The 14,238-nt window shown below is 51.4% G+C and overlaps 1 protein-coding gene across 1 annotated transcript in view; it reads right to left on the bottom strand.

The window, feature by feature from the left end:
* The window catches only part of RRP9 (ribosomal RNA processing 9, U3 small nucleolar RNA binding protein), a 40,026-nt gene that overhangs the window by 5,190 nt on the left and 20,598 nt on the right, over positions 1–14,238 (bottom strand).

Genomic DNA, 14,238 nt, shown 5'->3' with positions numbered 1-14,238 from the left:
GAAGGTGTGCAGACTAGACCAGGTAGCTGCCTGACACACCTGCTGAGCCGTAGCCCGGTGCCGCAATGCCCAGGACGCACCCACGGCTCTGGTAGAATGGGCTTTCAGCCCCAAAGGAAGCGGAAGCCCAGAAGAACGGTAGGCTTCAAGAATCGGTTCCTGCCAAGGTTGACTTGGAAGCCTGCGAACCCTTACGCTGGCCAGCGACAAGGACAAAGAGCGCATCTGAACGGCGCAGGGGCGCCGTGCGAGACACGTAGATCCGGAGTGCTCTCACCAGATCTAATGAGTGCAAATCCTTTTCACATTGGTGAATTGGATTAGGGCAAAATGAAGGTAAGGAGATATCCTGATTGAGATGAAAAGGAGATACCACCTTAGGGAGAAATTCCGGGACAGGACGCAGAACCACCTTATCCTGGTGAAAAACCAGGAAGGGGGCTTTGCATGACAGCACTGCAAGCTCCGACACTCTACGGAGCGATGTAACTGCCACTAGAAATGCCACCTTCTGCGAAAGACGTGATAAAGAGACATCCCGCAGCGGCTCGAAAGGTGGTTTCTGAAGAGCAGTTAGCACCCTGTTAAGGTCCCAGGGTTCCAGCGGACGCTTGTAAGGTGGGACTATGTGGCAAACTCCCTGCAGGAACGTGCGGACCTGCGGAAGCCTGGCTAGACGCTTTTGAAAAAATACGGATAGCGCCGATACTTGTCCCTTGAGAGAGCCGAGAGACAAACCCTTGTCCATTCCGGATTGAAGGAATGAAAGAAAAGTGGGTAAGGCAAAAGGCCAGGGAGGAAAACCATTATCAGAGCACCAGGATAAGAAGATCCTCCAAGACCTGTGATAGATCTTGGCGGACGTTGGTTTCCTGGCCTGTCTCATGGTGGCAATGACATCTTGAGATAACCCTGAGGACGCTAGGAGCCAGGACTCAATGGCCACACAGTCAGGTTGAGGGCCATAGAATTCAGATGGAAAAACGGCCCTTGTGACAGCAAGTCTGGGCGGTCTGGGAGCGCCCATGGTTGACCCACCGTGAGATGCCACAGATCCGGGTACCACGACCGCCTCGGCCAATCTGGAGCGACGAGAATGGCGCGACGACAGTCGGACCTGATTTTGCGCAGCACTCTGGGCAGCATCGCCAGAGGAGGAAATACATAAGGCAGTCGAAACTGCGACCAATCCTGAACTAATGCGTCCGCCGCCAGAGCTCTGTGATCTTGAGACCGGGCCATGAATGCCGGGACTTTGTTGTTGTGCCGTGACGCCATGAGATCGACGTCCGGCGTTCCCCAGCGGCGACAGATCTCTCGAAACACGTCTGGGTGAAGAGACCATTCCCCCGCGTCCATGCCCTGACGACTGAGAAAATCTGCTTCCCAGTTTTCTACGCCCGGGATATGAACTGCGGAGATGGTGGAAGCTGTGGCTTCCACCCACTGCAGAATCCGTCGGACTTCCTGGAAGGCTTGACGACTGCGAGTGCCGCCTTGGTGGTTGATGTATGCGACGGCAGTGGCGTTGTCCGACTGGATACGGATCTGCCTGCCCTCCAGCCACCGATGAAAAGCCAATAGGGCTAGATACACTGCCCTTATCTCCAGAATATTGATCTGAAGGGATGACTATCGGAGTCCAGGTTCCCTGAGCCCTGTGGTGGAGAAAAACCGCCCCCCACCCTGACAGACTCGCGTCCGTGGTGACCACAGCCCAGGTTGGGGGTAGGAAGGATTTTCCCTGCGACAGAGAGTTGGGAAGGAGCCACCACTGAAATGACGTCTTGGTTGCAAGGGAAAGAGAGACGTTCCTGTCGAGGGAAGTCGACCTCCTGTCCCATTTGCGGAGAATGTCCCACTGGAGTGGCCGCAGATGGAATTGCGTGAAGGGCACTGCCTCCATCGCTGCCACCATCTTCCCCAGGAAGTGCATGAGGCGCCTCAAGGGGTGTGACTGACCCCGAAGAAGAGATTGCACCCCTGCCTGCAGAGAAAGCTGTTTGCCCAGCGGTAGCATGACTACCGCTGACTGAGTATGAAACTCCATCCCGAGGTAAGTCAGTGATTGGGTCGGTGTCAACTTGGATTTTGGGAAGTTGATGATCCACCCGAACTGCTGGAGCGTGGCCAGAGCGACGGTAAGGCTGTTTTGACACGCCATCTGAGAAGGCGCCCTGACTAGAAGATCGTCTAAGTAGGGAATCACCGAGTGGCCCTGAGAGTGTAGGACCGCCACAACGGATGCCATGACCCTGGTGAACACCCGTGGGGCTGTCGCCAGGCCGAAAGGCAATGCCACGAACTGAAGGTGTTCGTCCCCGATGGCGAAACGCAAAAAGCGTTGATGTTCGGGTGCGATCGGCACATGGAGATAAGCATCCTTGATGTCGATCGATGCTAGGAAGTCTCCTTGTGACATCGATGCGATGACCGAGCGGAGAGATTCCATCCGAAACCGTCTGGTGCTCACATGTCTGTTGAGTAGTTTGAGGTCCAGAACGGGACGGAATGAACCGTCCTTCTTTGGCACCACGAACAAGTTGGAGTAAAAGCCGCGACCATGTTCCTGGGGGGGAACAGGGATCACAACTCCTTCTGTCTTCAGAGCGTCCACCGCCTGAAAAAGTGCATCGGCCCGCGCGGGGGCGGAGAGGTTCTGAAGAAACGAGTCGGGGGACGAGAGCTGAACTCTATCCTGTAACCTTGAGACAGAATGTCTCTCACCCATCGGTCTTGAATATGTGGCCACCAGGCGTCGCAAAAGCGGGAGAGCCTGCCACCGACCGAGGATGCGGTTCGGGGATGCCGAGAGTCATGAAGAGGCCGCCTTGGAGGCATTGCCTCCGGCGGGTTTTTGGGGGCGTGACTTAGCCCGCCACGCATAGGAGTTCCTCTGGCCTTTCTCCGGCCTGTTGGACGAAGAGGATTGGGGCTTGGCGGAGGGACGAAAGGACCGAAACCTCGATTGTATTTTCCGTTGCTGAGGTCTCTTCGGTTTGGACTGGGGTAAGGAGGAGTCCTTTCCCTTGGATTCCTTAATAATCTCATCCAATCGTTCGCCAAACAAGCGTTCGCCAGAAAACGGCAAACCGGTTAAGAACCTCTTGGAAGCCGAGTCTGCCTTCCATTCGCGCAGCCACATGGCCCTGCGGACTGCCACAGAATTAGCGGATGCCACCGCTGTACGGCTAGCAGAGTCTAGAACTGCGTTCATGGCGTAGGAAGAAAAAGCTGACGCCTGAGAAGTCAAAGACGCAACCTGCGGAGCAGAATTACGTGTGACCGCATTAATCTCAGCCAGACAAGCTGAGATAGCTTGGAATGCCCACACGGCTGCAAAAGCCGGGGCAAAAGACGCGCCCGTGGCTTCATAGATGGATTTCACCAGGAGCTCTATCTGCCTGTCAGTGGCATCTTTTAGCGATGAGCCATCTGCAACCGATACCACAGATCTAGCCGCCAATCTAGAGACTGGGGGATCCACCTTGGGACATTGAGCCCAACCCTTAACTACGTCAGAGGGGAAGGGGTAACGTGTGTCAGTAAGGCGCTTAGTAAAGCGCTTGTCTGGAACCGCTCTGGGCTTCTGGACAGCATCTCTGAAGTTAGTGATCGAAAAATGCACTCCGTGTACGTTTAGGGAACCGAAACTGGTGTTTCTCCTGCTGAGAAGTCGACTCCTCTACAGGTGGCGGCGGGGGAGATAGATCTAACACCTGGTTGATGGACGAGATAAGGTCATTTTCTAAGGCGTCCCCTTCAGGTGTATCAAGATTGAGAGCAACGTCAGGGTCAGAGCCCTGAGCTGCGACGTCCGCCTCGTCCTCCAGAGAGTCCTCAAGCTGGGAACCCGAGCAGCGTGAAGAAGTCGGGGAAGATTCCCAGCGAGCCCGCTTAGCCGGTCTGGGACTGTGGTCCGGGCAGGAGTCCTCCACGTGAGACCTAGGGCCCCACCTGGGGGCGCGCTGCGGCGCGGAGAGAGAGGGGCCTGGAGGCGACGATCCAACAGGGCCCGGGGCCAGAGGGAGTCCAAAATGGCCGCCGTCAGGAGCAGACGTGAGTGAAGGTGCTCCTGACAGATCCATCAGCATCTGGCTTCCTGACGGCTAATTTCACCTGTCTGGCTCCTCCATCTAGACCCCCAGACTGCCAGAAGGGTGGGGAGACCACCATTTTCTGTGTTCATACACAAGGGTGCATCTGAAGAACCCCCTAAAGTGGTGGCCTGACGGGGCATGGGGGCTTACAGAGCCTGAGAATTGGGAACCCAGAGAATCGGAGGCAACCACCTGAAGAATAACTGGGCACATCAGGGGATCTAAGAGGAACTGACCGAGAAGGCCGGAAGACCTCTGCCTACCCTCACCCCAGTACAGGTTGGTCTGGCGCTCCGGACAGCAGCGGGAGATTAATAGCAGCCGCCATTTTAACTTGGCAGCCGGCCGGGCCCGAAGTGGGAGGACAGGGCTGCAGCCTCGTGGGACGCCAGAGCAAGTCGGAGGACCGGAGGGGCTAGAGCGCCCGGATACTCACCAGCCTGTCGGGTGGCTGATCGGCGGTGAGTGAGCGGCGAGACGCGGAGGTTCCAGGGCGGCCGCGTGGAGCTCTGGGGAGTCGGCAGGAGATCTCGCGGCGGCTGGGAGCGGCAGCTCAGAAGTAATCTGCAGCGCTCGGCGGTGAGTGTGGTCCCTCCTGGCAGCGGGTGTAACGCCGACTTCCCCCCAGCCCCGAAGTCCGGGACCCGCACTGCGGTACCTCTCGGGCCTAGCCGAGGCACTTGCAGTCCCGGCGCTCCCAGACACAGTCCCCCCTCCACCCCCCCGAGCCTCAGGGAGCAGATCAGGGCTGGAAAAAAATACATTGGACATAGTCCCCTTGCACTGGGCCCATATTCGTCCTTCCTGACGCCCCGGAGGGCCGCGGGTGGAAAACGGCCGCCATCTTGAGCGCTGCCAGCGCGCCCGCCGCCCCATCACACCGAAGCCCTGAGCCTGTGGCCCAGATAGGGTTCCGCCACGTGCAGCCGGCGTCCTGCGCCTACCGGCGTCCACCTGCATAGATTGCCCTCGCGGCTCAGTGACAGAACACGCCGCTGAGGGGTGCTGACAAGAGATCTCTGAGTCCAGAAGCTGGTGCTGGGGACGAGTCGCTGGGAAGCATTCCCCTGTGCTGGGGGTCAGCTGAGTGGAGGGCGAAGGTGGAGGAAGGGTTCAGGCTGAAGGGGATCTCTCTTCTAACTTGCAAGTGGGCACCAGGAGACAAAGGGGGTTACCTCGCTCCCCAACCTTCACACACAGCAGGGAACCCTGTCAGAACTGGACTTCCATCAAGTGGCGGGCTAGCTGGAAGCAGGGAAATCTCCCACATACCAGCCCCATACACCTGCACGGGCACTGAGGCTACAGAAGCGGCCCTTGGAGGAAGATGACAGAGAGAGGCTACATAGTCATATTGCCAACTTTAAGACTCTCTTCTCTCGCCCCTCTCCACCTCTTTGAGGGAATATAATGTTCTAAAACCGGAGCCATCTAGGGGGAGCGGAGTGGCCTAACCCAAACTATACATTCTCTCAAGCATACAAACACTTATGTCCGACTTTACCATGGTCAAAATCGGCAACGCACGGGCCAGTTCTTTGCCCAGACCAGCCAAATCTACTACCCAGGCGGATCTAGATAAATTTCTCAAAAAGCACCTTCATCCAGCTGACGCTAAAACAGGCAGCCCTCAAAGTACGTCTACTAATGACATACAGGATATGGAAGATGATGAAAGTGACACTGAAGGAGCGGATAATAGCAAGAGTCTCCCCATCTCAAGATCCTTTATAAAACGAATCCTTAAAAATGCGTTGGAGCCGGTGGCAAAGGAGCTTTCAGATATCAAGCAAGAAATTGGTCAAATTGGACACAGGGTGGAATCCCTCGAGGCGGCCCAAGCTACAATAACCTCTTCCTCCAATTCTGTTATCTCCTGTCTACGTCAACAAGAGGACAATATCAATCAAATACATGCCATTCTGGAGGACCATGAAAATAGAGAAAGGCGAAACAACCTCAGATTAAAGGGCCTTCCAGAATCGGTAGCGAATGAGGCTTTGATCCCGACCCTACAGGGCATATTTGCTGATTTGATAGATACGGACCCTGCTCCAACACTGGAACTGATAAGAGCACATAGATCGCTGAGACCCAGACCTAAACAAGGGGAACCACCGAGGGATGTTATATGCCGCTTCCTGGATTATCGAATTAAAGAACTTACTCTCAAAAAAGCCAGAGAAGCGGATTCCATAAGTCATGAAGGCTCTAACATTATGATTTTTCAGGACCTCGCTTCTACCACCCTGACCAAAAGAAGGCTACTACAACCCTTCACAACGGTGCTACGCCAACGCCAGTTTCCGTACCGCTGGTTATATCCGTTTGGCATTGCCATAACTGCCAATGGAAAACATTACCAAGCCAAAACCTCGGGGGAGATAAGAAGGATTTGCGAAGATTTGGGGATCATTCTGGAGAAATACCCGGAGTTGGAAATTCACCGCTCGGCGGCTACACTGCAACTGCTTCCTGATCCAGCCCCATGGCATAGCCTTACCCCGAAGACCCACAGAGCCCGGCGCAAAGCGGCGAAGAAACTGCAGATGTACTCTGAGGGCGAACCTCCTTGAAGGGGTTTCCTGATTAGGTCTTCTGATATATCTAACTGTTATGCTAACCTAAAATGTGAAGTTATTACAGGGGTTTTGCACTTATTGCTCCCTCTTAAGGCACTCTCGTTTTTGTTTGAACTTCAACTAGTTGAAAATGTTGATACTAATATCTTGTTCTTCTTTAAATCTTTTTCTACCCCCCAATCTATCTGTCTTCTTCACTCTTTCATTGGTCATAGGTCCGATCCATCCATCCCGACGAGATAAGAACAGATTGTCATCCCGTTTGCACCAAAATGGCGTCACATCATAAGGTATTTACGGTAATAAGCCTTAATGCACACGGTCTGAACTCCCCTGTACAAAGGTCACAGACCTTGCATAGTCTAAAACAGAAACGTGCGGACATGTTATTCTTCCAGGAAACACATTTTCGTGAAGGCAAAATCCCAAGCTTTACCAAAGCACATTACAACACTTGGTTTCATGCTCCATCCACACGCAAAGGTTCTAGAGGAGTTTCCATAGCGCTCGCTAAGGATATACCCTTTCTTGCTAAAGATATCGCTACTGACCCTGAGGGTCGATATATTTTCGTCAAGGGTATGTTGGCGGGTTCTATGGTGACCCTAGGGAATGTATATGCCCCAAATGTCAAACAGATTAGATGGTTGATGTCCACGCTCAAAAAATTCCGCAATTTTTCAGAAGGCATTCCTATATTATGCGGTGACTTTAATGTGGCTATGGAGCCTAAATTAGACTCTACTGCAAGGAAAAGCCACCTTTCTTTAAGAGATCTATCTCGGATTAAATGCTCTCTTCAATCCCTCTCTCTAATAGACATTTGGCGCTACCAACATCCCACAGCAAAAGATTTCACATTCTTCTCGAATCCTCATAAATCGTACCACAGACTAGACTACATTTTTTTACCTAGACACCTATTACCCAATGTAAACGATTCAGAGATCCAATCTACACCCTATTCTGACCATGCTTATGTTGCAGCGAGTTTCTCACTCTTGAGGCCGTACTGGCTACATCGTACGTGGAGATTGAATGAGTCCATTCTCTCCTCGGAAGACAACAAGAAACGCATATCTGAATGTCTCCGTAATTACTTTGCAGAGAACAAGGCACCAGATATTGCGGCCCCGTTGTTGTGGGAAGCGCATAAGACGGTCATTAGGGGAGAATTAATTTCCATTTCCTCATATCTCAACAGGCAGAGGAATTCGTTCTTGCAGACTCTGCATGCTGAGATAGCGACGTTGGAGGCTCAGCATAAGAAATCTCTTGCCCAACAGACATTAGAGCAGTTGACGGCGAAGCGCATTGAACTGAGAGATATACTCAATAAACAGTCGGCTAAGTTCTATCTCAGTTGGAGGAATCGTCTGTTTCTGCATGGGGACAAGGCCTCTAAACTTATGATGTCCATGATTAAAAAAAGACAGGCTCGTACGTTCATACATGCAATTAAAACCCCACAGGGCCACCGCACGCAAGATTATTCTCAAATATCGGAAGAATTCCTTCGTTTTTATAAAAATTTATACCAAATTCGACCGGATGAGTCGGCAGTGGAGAGAGATAAGAGGAAATGTGATATACGAAACTACTTAACTAAATTAAATCTTCCAAAACTCTCTAAAACACAACAGGCGTCCTTAGAAAAACCGTTCTCCCGGGCGGAGGTTCAGTCCATCCTATCCAAGAGCCCCGTGGGAAAGGCTCCAGGTCCAGATGGCCTTCCCATTACCTATTATAAGAAATTCTTTGACGTTTTGGGGGATCATCTCTTAGCTTCATGCAACGCTCTTCTACTTGGCGTCCCTATACCCAAGCAAGCACTAGAGGCACATATATCATTAATACATAAAGAGGGGAAGGATCCAGAGTGCTGTGGAAACTATAGGCCCATCTCACTTTTGAATGTGGACCTAAAGATCTATGCTAGTTTAATCGCCAACCGGGTGGCAGATATTCTCCCAGATCTCGTCTCCCCAGGACAATCAGGTTTTGTCAGGGGGCGAGAGGGGAAGGATAACGCACTAAGAATACTGAACTTGATGCAATACGCCAGGATTCATAAGCTGCCTCTGGTGCTGCTGGGAACGGATGCCGAGAAGGCGTTTGACAGGGTGGACTGGACATTCTTGCGGGGAACGTTGGAGGCCTTCCATTTTCCACCAGACATCATAAGCGCAATACTACAGATGTACACATCGCCCACGGCCAGGATTAAAATAAATAATACCCTTACCGACCCTTTTGACATTAAGAATGGTACAAGGCAGGGTTGCCCCTTGTCACCCTTACTCTTTGTCCTAGTCATGGAGCCTTTGCTAGCCTCCATTCAACAGGACCGGGACATTGAGGGGTTCAATTTACAAGGAATTCACCACAAGTCCGCCGCCTTTGCTGACGATTTGCTGGTGGTAATGTCCAAGCCGGAGAGGGGTTTCCCTGCCTTTATGAAAATATTAGAGGAGTATGGCCGAAGGTCTAACTTCAAAATTAACTTATCAAAATCAGAAGCACTAAGCATTAACCTCGCCAGCAAAGTCACTAAATCTCTTCAAAATTCGTTTCCCTTTAGGTGGCCAAATAGTCATATAACATATCTAGGCATTAAGTTGGGGAAATCCTTCAAATCTCTATTTGATCTTAATTACAAGCCCCTTCTCCCTACACTTTCTGCGCATATAGCCTCATGGAAAGCTCCCTTCCTCTCGTGGATAGGTCGGAAAAATTTAATTAAAAGTATTATACTTCCTAAGTTTATTTACCTTTTTCAAATGCTACCCATACCAATTCCCATATCTTTTCTATCCAAGTGTAACTCTTTAATATCCAACTATATCTGGCACAAACATAAACCGAGAATCAACTTTCAAACACTGAGTTTACCAAGGGACAAAGGGGGCATGGGATTACCCAATATAGCACTTTATTATCAGGCCGCAGTCCTCTCTAGAACGATAGACTGGATTAGACGCCCAACGACTAAATTATGGATTTCTGTGGAAGAATACCTAGCCCCCACATCTTTACGAGCAATGCTTCTTTCCCCTGCTTATCAGAGAGACAAAAGATCCTCCATAAATGAGCTTACGAGAACTCTCCTGCACAAATGGAAGGAAAACAGTGAGATATTGGCCCCGCATCTTTCCCCTCTAATCCAAGTTTCCGATATCTTAGATGCCGATGTAAACCAGGCGGCGTCCACGAAATCCCCTTTCCTGACCAAGGTGAATGTTCCGTTGGCTGATCTTCTGGTGGACGGCTCTTTGATATCTGAACGGGAAATGGGCATGAACCCAGGCCTCTCTAAGCTCACGTTTCTTCATCATACAAAGTTAAAACATGTGATTCAGCCATTATTACCTCATACCCAACTCGACAGACCTTTAACTGCATTCGAATCTCTTTGCATGCAAACTCGGGCTCCCAGGAAAATTCTCTCTAGCCTATACCATACCCTGCTTACAAAAAAACTGGTGGTAAAGAGAGCATATATACTGAGATGGGAAAGGGACCTGAGCTCTACATTTACTGATTTACAAACAAACCAAATTTATAAAGCCTCACACGGTCCGTCGTGCTGTGTGAGAGTTCAAGAGAATTCATTTAAAGTGATAACGAGGTGGTACATTGTTCCCACCTCGTCCAGTGCATGGAGCTCCTCCAACTCAGATCAATGTTGGCGCTGCGTGAGGGACAGGGGTACTTATCTACACATGTGGTGGACTTGTCCGATTATCAGGACCTTCTGGAAGATAGCATCACAGTTAATATTTGAACTCACAGGCAAACGGGGGGCCCTGGAACCGAGACAGATGCTCCTGAACTTCCCAATGTGGCCTAAAGATAAAGCCGCTTCAAAAATGGCGTCATTTATAGGCTCAGCTTGCAAGCTTCTCATAGCCCAACTGTGGCGCACAACGAAAACCCCTACTCTCGCGCAGCTCTTGACGAAGATCGACCAATTATATCACGTCGAAGAACTCTCAGCCCTCTCGCGTCAAAATATGCTCTCTTTCCTCCAGGTCTGGGAGGGCTGGCAGGTCTATAAGTCTAGACCTCAATTTTCAATAGTGACCTCGCAGAAGGCAGCATAGGGGTATATGAGCCACCCCTCACCCTCTCCCACTGAAATGAGTGACAGATGTCTAATAATTCTTATCGCGGAGTGATCGGATCTAGGACCAAAATCATCTCCTTTCTTCTCTCCGTTCTTTCTCTCCCCCCTTTCCTATTGTCTCTTGACCCTCTAACTCTAATTATGGAGCTCAATTTCAGGCGATAAAATTCGCATAACTAGAACCTAGCTCCCTTTGTACCTTATGTTTCTTTGAATTTGTTGTTAAAAATGTTGCAGCTAAGTACAGAAACCAGGCTACTAAAGTAAGTCGGACTTCCCCAGTTCCAGATGGTTCAATCTATTTCAGGAGTAATTCGAGTCGTAGAGTTAAAACGGGAAGCATCCGACGTGAATGTTATTGTATTAGTGAAGACTGTGATTTCTGATGTATGTGAATTATTATCATCTTTTGCTTCAATAAACAAAACATTAAAACAAACAACAGGGCCCGGGGCCTGTGTAAGGACCGGTCTGGACTGCAAAGCTTCTAGCAGCTTGGCAGACCATTTGTCCATAGACTGAGCCATGGATTGTGAAAGAGACTCAGAGAGTTTCTCAGCAAAAACGGCAAACTCTGTCCCTGCCGCCTGGACCGGGGGAGCAGGGGGGTCTACCTGAGCCGAGGGTCCCACTAGTGACCGAGGCTCCGGCTGAGCAAGCATAACAGGGGTCGAGCATTGCTCACAGTGAGGGTAGGTGGAACCCGCAGGTAACATAGCCGCACAAGAGGTACAGGTCGCAAAATAACCCTGTGCCTTGGCACCCTTGCTCCTTGTGGACGACATGCTGTTGTCTCCTAGGAGAGTGATCACTGAGGGTATATGGGAAAAGGTATATAGCCCGACCGAACAGAAATATATATATATATATATATATATATATATATATATATATATAGTATCTATTCCGGCGCCCTAAGGGGACCAGCACCGGGTGACCGGTGTGGCTTACCGACCGCTAAAAAGCGGAGTGTGTGTCCTCCAGATTCCTTGCCTTAGGTCTCCCAGAGTTGCAGAGCTCTTTCCAGGCAATCCTCCACCGGCAGAATGCTAAAAAAATGGCTGCCGGAGCTCTCTGGGGAGGAGTGGAGCCGTGGGCGGCGCTAAAAAAATGCGGGAATCTGGGGTCCCCACAGTGATCAGTGAGGGGGGAGGAAACATACAAGATGCTCCGGCCCTCACATCCGACGTCAGGTCGGCAGTCCCGCCCTTACCCCTGACAGACAGGCCCGGGGGCGGGAGTTTTGCTACTAGGCCGCAATGAAGCCGGGGACTAAATTTAAGACCGCGGCCGACAAGCAGGCGCGGTCGGCACGGAAGTCCGCCGGTCTTCTCAAATCAGCAGCTGCTGCAGCGTCCGGGATGAAGGCGCTCCATGCACAGCCCCCATGGGGACACAGAGTACCTTAGAGATGCAGGGCCCGGTCCCTGAGGATGAATAGACTCCTGTCCGTCAGATTCCCACAGGGGCTGCGGAGGGAGCACGGTCCCAGTAACTGGATGACCGGTCAGGATCCCACTTCTCCCAGAGCCGCTAAGGGATGGTGAAGGAAACGGCATGAGGCTCCGGCCTTTGTACCCGCAATGGGTACCTCAACCTTAACAGCACCGCCGACGTAGTGGGGTGAGAAGGGAACATGCCGGGGGCCCCGTGGGGGCCCACTTTTCTTCCAACCGATATAACTAATATGAGAATGCATGAGTGGATGTGTGCCTCCTTCCACAAAAAGCATAAAACTGAGGAGCCCGTGAGGCACGGGAGGGTGTATAGGCAGAGGGGAGGGGTTACACTTTTTAAAGTGTAATACTTTGTGTGGCCTCCGGAGGCAGAAGCTATACACCCAATTGTCTGGGTCTCCCAATGGAGCGACAAAGAAGGGAATTTTGTTACTTACCGTAAATTCCTTTTCTTCTAGCTCCTATTGGGAGACCCAGACGATTGGGTGTATAGCTACTGCCTCCGGAGGCCACACAAAGCATTACACTAAAAAGTGTAAGGCCCCTCCCCTTCTGGCTATACACCCCCAGTGGGATCACTGGCTCACCAGTTTTAGTGCAAAAGCAAGAAGGAGGAAAGCCAATAACTTGGTTAAACAAATTCACTCCGAGTAACATCGGAGAACTGAAAAACCGTTCAACATGAACAACATGTGTACCCGAAAAAACCCAAAAATCCCGAAGGACAACAGGGCGGGTGCTGGGTCTCCCAATAGGAGCTAGAAGAAAAGGAATTTACGGTAAGTAACAAAATTCCCTTCTTCTTCGGCGCTCCATTGGGAGACCCAGACGATTGGGACGTCCAAAAGCTGTCCCTGGGTGGGTAAAGAAATACCTCATGTTAGAGCTGCACAGACAGCCCTCCCCTACGAGGAGGCAACTGCCGCCTGCAGGACTCTTCTACCTAGGCTGGCGTCCGCCGAAGCATAGGTATGCACCTGATAATGGTTGGTGAAAGTGTGCAGACTCGACCAGGTAGCTGCCTGGCACACCTGTTGAGCCGTAGCCTGGTGTCGCAATGCCCAGGACGCACCCACGGCTCTGGTAGAATGGGCCTTTAGCCCTGATGGAACCGGAAGCCCAGCAGAACGGTAGGCTTCAAGAATTGGTTCTTTGATCCATCGAGCCAGGGTGGCTTTGGAAGCCTGCGACCCTCTGCGCTTACCAGCGACAAGGACAAAGAGTGCATCCGAGCGGCGCAGGGGCGCCGTGCGGGAAATGTAGATTCTGAGTGCTCTCACCAGATCTAACAAATGTAAATCCTTCTCATAGCGATGAACTGCATGAGGACAAAAAGAAGGCAAAGAGATATCCTGATTAAGATGAAAAGAGGATACCACCTTCGGGAGAAACTCCTGAATGGGGCGCAGCACTACCTTGTCCTGGTGGAAGACCAGGAAAGGAGCCTTGGATGACAGCGCTGCTAGCTCAGACACTCTCCGAAGAGATGTGATCGCTACCAGAAAAGCCACTTTCTGTGATAGTCTAGAAAGTGAAACCTCCCTCAGAGGCTCGAAGGGCGGCTTCTGGAGGGCAACTAGTACCTTGTTCAGATCCCATGGATCAAACGGCCGCTTGTACGGGGGTACAATATGACAAACCCCCTGCCGGAACGTGCGCACCTTAGGAAGTCGTGCTAGACGCTTTTGAAAAAAAGACGGATAGCGCCGAGACTTGCCCTTTAAGGGAGCCGAGCGACAAACCTTTTTCTAACCCAGATTGCAGGAAAGAAAGAAAGGTAGGCAATGCAAAAGGCCAGGGAGACACTCCCTGAGCAGAACACCAGGATAAGAATATGCTCCACGTTCTGTGGTAGATCTTAGCGGACGTGGGCCTCCTAGCCTGTCTCATGGTGGCAACGACCCCTTGGGATAATCCTGAAGACCCTAGGATCCAGGACTCAATGGCCACACAGTCAGGTTCAAGGCCGCAGA

Source organism: Anomaloglossus baeobatrachus, chromosome 8 (assembly GCF_048569485.1).
Source record: "Anomaloglossus baeobatrachus isolate aAnoBae1 chromosome 8, aAnoBae1.hap1, whole genome shotgun sequence".
Taxonomy (NCBI): Eukaryota; Metazoa; Chordata; class Amphibia; order Anura; family Aromobatidae; genus Anomaloglossus; species Anomaloglossus baeobatrachus.
This window is presented reverse-complemented; position numbering and strand designations above follow the sequence as displayed.